Here is a 5,080-nt window from a genome sequence, read left to right as displayed (position 1 = left end):
GTCAGGGTGGCCGAGTGGTCTGAGGCGCCAGACTTAAGGCGAGTAAGTCGCTTCCTAGTAAACGCGAGTGTTCTGGTCTCCACCTGGAGGCGTGGGTTCGAACCCCACTCCTGACAAATACTCTGTTTTTCACGTGCTGTTATTTATAATGTAACCACTGTAATTTTACTGCAGCGATCAAAGCGTGGTCTGTTTGGGAGTATGAGAAAGACACAATTAAGATAAAGATTTTGTTTTATTCACAACAGAGAGCAGGACAACGGGTTACATGGGATTCAGGCTGCAGAGTTTGATGAGAAAGAGGCCTCGTTGGAGAGTGTCTGTGTCACCTTCTTAACCGTGGCTGTTGTTTGGACAGAATGACATTGGGGCCATTCAAACACGTTGTTGGTCTCTGTATTGAAACGACATTTTACATTGTTGTTCTTAAGCGTACATCTGCCGCAGAGCTCCGTAACGTGTGTTTAACACCTTTCTGGATTTGGGAATATCGGATTGATCATTCCGGACTAGATTATATTGAATTTCCGTTGTTTAACAGGCCACTCGTCCTTGTTTTGCAAAGCAGATATTTTAAATCGTACGGCATGGAAAATGGCCTTCGGCCCAATTGGTTCAAAGTTCAAAGCAGAAAGTAAATGTTGCATCACAGCATATCTATATACATATATCACCATTTGCAGCAATGGGATTGACATTCCTGCGGGCATCCAAGAAACACAATAAAATCCATGAAGGGCCGCACTAACAGGACGGTCAAAACACTCAATGTGTACAATACAGCAATCTGTGCAAAGTCAAGTGAAAGAATAATGATAATAGCAATATTAATCGTTATTTTACGCAATAATCCAGGGCGACTATGAAGCTCACTGGAGTTTGTTTAGATTTAACCTCTCTCAGAGACAACCAGATGAATTACACATTGACAGGATCGAATATGCACGATTTGAAATTATTCATGTAAAGCTGAAATACTTAATACAGATAGTAAATATGATTTCAAAAGTTATAAAAATAAAATCTGGACAAAATAAGTGTATTAGATTAAACGTAAAGAGAGTTGCAATTGATGTAGCATAATATGTAACAGAACTGCAGGATACAGTACAACTGATGGATGAATACTCTCATTTTATATGTTAATGACTTGGATGCTGGAATTGATGATCAGACGGACAGGTTTGCGGTCCAGATGAAGATAGGTGGAGGTGCAGGAAATCTGGAGGAAGTAGAAAGTCTACAAAATGACAGAGGAAGTGGAGGAAAATGGGCAAAGAAGTGGCAGACATAAAATACAGGCACGAAATGTATGGTGCTGCACTTGAGCAGAAGAAATAAAATGGAAGACTATTTTCTAATCGTAGAGAAAATTGGAAAATCTGAGGTGCAAAAGGACTCAACGTTGTTCGTCCAGCATTCCCTGAAGGTGAATATGCATGCTGCGAAAGTGGTGAGGAAGGCCAATGGGATGTTCGCGATCATTTCCAGAGGAATGGGGTATGGATGCAGCGATGGGATTTTCAGGTTTTAAAATGCACTGATGAGGCCTTACCTTGAGTACTGTGAGAAGTTTGGAGCCCCTTGTCTGAGACAGGTTGTGCTGTCACTGAAGACGGTTCAGAGGTGGTTTAGAAAATTATTCCCGGGTTGAAAGCTTTGTCATGCGAGAAGCATGTGTTGGTTCTGGGTCTCTGCTCAGGGGAATTCAGGAGAGTGAGTGGTTCGCGCATCAAATCACCCCTTGGACAGTCTCTAACACTCGTGTCACCCAGTTGACTACGGGACCGTCTCTCCCCGTGTCTATCACTCGTGTCACCCAGCTGACTACTGGACCATCTCTCCCCGTGTCTATCACTCGTGTCTCCCGGCGACTTAGGCGCTCCTGCTCCATGACTAAACTTAGCCTCCCTTAGTTTCATCAGCTGCGGATGAAAGTCAGGAACCCCCGCTGGAACCAGTCGGCGAGACCTCTCTCGGAAAGGGATGCCCTCGGTTCCTCTAATACTGTGGCAAGTACTCTTGGAGAAATCAAACTCAGAACTGCCAGTGGAAAAGGCGTCTTCGCGTTCCAACACGCTATCAGTTAATCTCCATTTCCATTCCTCGAACATTTCAGCAAATGTAGGGTTTCCGGTCGCTCTAGCTGCTCCCAGAATGTAACATGACAGGTTTAGACGGGATGCACCTCACAGTTCCTCCTTTCCGCTCATCATCCTACTTAGCAGAATCTTGCACCTTCTTAAAAGCAGCTCTGAACACATGGTCAATGGACAAGGTGTTCAAAAAGTTCTCTCTACTTCTCTCTGCTTGCTCCTTGGAACCTTCTCACAAGAATAAAAAGTTCCATCCGTTTCAATAGTCTCAGTTACTCCAACATCTGCTTCCATAAATGCCAGCTTCAACGAAAAGTAGCCATTGTATGGGTACTTATCAGTACTAAGCCCCGGAATTCCAAGGGCACTAACAGGCACCAATGGCAAGTACGTGGACACCGATTGTAAATGACACTAGCAGACACTAGACAACAGGATATGACAGCACAATACAGACCCTTCGCGCTCGATTTTGAGCCAAACCATATATTTCTTCAATCCATTTGCCTGTGCAAGAGGCTCTTAAATACCCCTAATGTTTTAGCCTCCACCACAATTCCTGGCAAGTCATTCCAGGCACTCACAACCCTCTGCGTAAAAAAAATTACCCCTGATGTCTCCCATAAACTTCTCTCCCTTAACTTAACTGTGTATGTATGCCCTCTGGTGTTTGCTATTCGTGCCCTGGGAAACAGGTACTGGCTAGCACCTTATCTATGCCTCTCATAATCATGTAGACCTCTATAAAGACCCCTCTCGTCCTTCTATGCTCCAAAGAAAAAAGTCCCAGCTCTGCTAACCATGCCTCATAACACTTGTTTTCCAATCCAGGCAATGTCCCTGTGAATCTCCTCTGCACCCTCTCCATAGCTTCCACATCCTTCCTATAATGAGGTGACCAGAATGGAAAACAATACCCTAAGTGTAGTCTCACCAAAGTTTAGTAGAGTTGCAACATGACCTCTCTACTCTTGAAATCAATCCCCCTATTAAAGAAGCCTGGCATCCCATAAGCCTTCTTAATTATTCTATTAATCTGTGCAGCGACCGTGAGGGATGAATGGATTTGAACCCCAATGTCCCTCTGTTCATACACACTCTTAAGTAACCGACCATTAACCCTGTACTCAGCCTTCTGGTTTGTCCTTCTGAAATGCATCACCGCACACTTAATCGGATTGAACTCCATCTGCCACTATTCTGGCCAACTCTGCATCTTGTACATACCCTCTTGTAACCTTCGACAACCTACAGCTCCATCCATAACTCCTCCAATCTTCGTGTTATTCCCAAACTTACTCACCCGTCCTCCTGCGTCTTCATCCAGGTCATTTATAAACATCACAAAGAGCAAGGGTCCCAGGACTAATCCTTGCAGCACTCCACTAGTCACCGACCTCCAGGCGGAATACGTTCCTTCCACAACTAACCCCTGCTTTCCTCCAGTAAACATTTTTTTATCCAAACAGCAAGGATCCACTGATCCCATGCCTCATGACTTTCTGAATGAGTCTCTCGCGGGGTACCTTCTCAAATGCCTTGTTAAAATCGATGTAGACGACATCTACCTCCCTACCCTCATCAATTTATTTTGTTACCTCTTCAAAAAACTCAATTGGGCCCGTGAGGCACGATCTTCCCTTCATAAAGCCATGTTGACTATCCTTGAGTAGACTGTACTTCTCCAAATGCTCGTAGATCCTATCCTTAAGAATCCTTTCCAATGGTTTGCAGACCACCAACGTAAGACTCACCGGTCTATACCAGGTTTCTTTGTTACCTTTTTTAACAAGGAAACTACATTAGCCGTTTTCCAATCCTCCGGCACCTCCCCTGCAGCCAAAGAGGATTCAAAGATCATAGCTACTGCTCCAGCGATCTCTTCTCTCACTTGCCACAGGAACCTGGGGTATATCTCGCCTGGACCTGGGGATTTGTGGTTTTTAAGAAGATCCAACACTTCTTCTTCCTTAATCTCCACATTCTCCAGCACACAGGCCTGTTCTATTTCGACCTCACCCTGATCAAGATCCTTTTCACTTATGAATACTGAAGCAAAGTATCCATTTAGTAACTCTCCAACCTCCTGCGCCTCCAGGCACATGTTGACCTCTTTATCCTTTTGCGGCCCCATCTTCATTCTTGTCATCATTGCTCTTCACATACGCATAGAACACCCTGGGGTTTTCCTTAATCCTAGATGCCAAGGCCTTTTTATGCCCCCTTCAAGCTCTCATAAATCCTTTCTTAAGCTCCTTCCTAGCTATCCTATATTTCTCATGAGCCTCTCCTGCTTCCTGCTTCTTCTTTCTAACATATGCTTTCTTCTTTCTCTTGACGAGTTGCCTCACATGTTTTGGCAGCCACGGTTCCCTTTTCCTACCACTTTTTCCTTGGCTCAGTGGGACAAACCTATCCTGAACCCAGCACAAGTGTTCCTTAAACTTTCTTCACATTACTTCTGTGCTTTCACCTTTGAAAATCTGTTTCCAATTTAATCCCGCTAGTTCCTGCCTCATCCCTTCAGTTAGCCATTCCCCAGTTACGCACTTTCCCATTGCCTGTTTTTATCCTTTTCCATAGCAATGCTGAAGCCAAGGGAGTTGAGGTCACTCTCACCAAAATGCTCTGCCACCTGATCAGGTTCATTACCTAGAACTCGATCCAGTATGGCTTCTCCTCTCATCAGCCGGTCCACATACTGTATCGGGAATCCTTCTTGAACACACCTGACAAATTCAGCCCCATCTATCCCCCTTGCAGTCAGGTGGTGTCAGTCAATATGAGGGAAGTTGAAATCACCCATAACTACAACCCTGTATTTCCTGCACCATTCTAAAATCTGCTATCTGCTCCTCGGTGTCCCGAGGGCTATTTGGGGGCATATAGACTACTCCCAGCACACGTGATTGTTCCTTTCCTATTTTGACTTCCACCCTGACCGACTCAATGAACACGTCCTCCCTTTCTATAGACGTGAAACT

The 5,080-nt window shown here is 44.7% G+C and overlaps 1 non-coding gene across 1 annotated transcript; it reads left to right on the top strand.

Moving 5' to 3' along the window:
- On the top strand, positions 1–116 carry trnal-uaa (transfer RNA leucine (anticodon UAA)). The gene is made up of 2 exons: positions 1–38; positions 71–116. It is a non-coding gene; the product is annotated as a tRNA-Leu (tRNA).
- Positions 117–5,080: the final 4,964 nt, after the last annotated feature.

This window comes from Hemitrygon akajei, unplaced genomic scaffold (assembly GCF_048418815.1).
Source record: "Hemitrygon akajei unplaced genomic scaffold, sHemAka1.3 Scf000094, whole genome shotgun sequence".
NCBI lineage: Eukaryota > Metazoa > Chordata > Chondrichthyes > Myliobatiformes > Dasyatidae > Hemitrygon > Hemitrygon akajei.
Note: the sequence above shows the minus strand (reverse complement) of the source record. Positions and strands in the feature narration are given on the sequence as shown.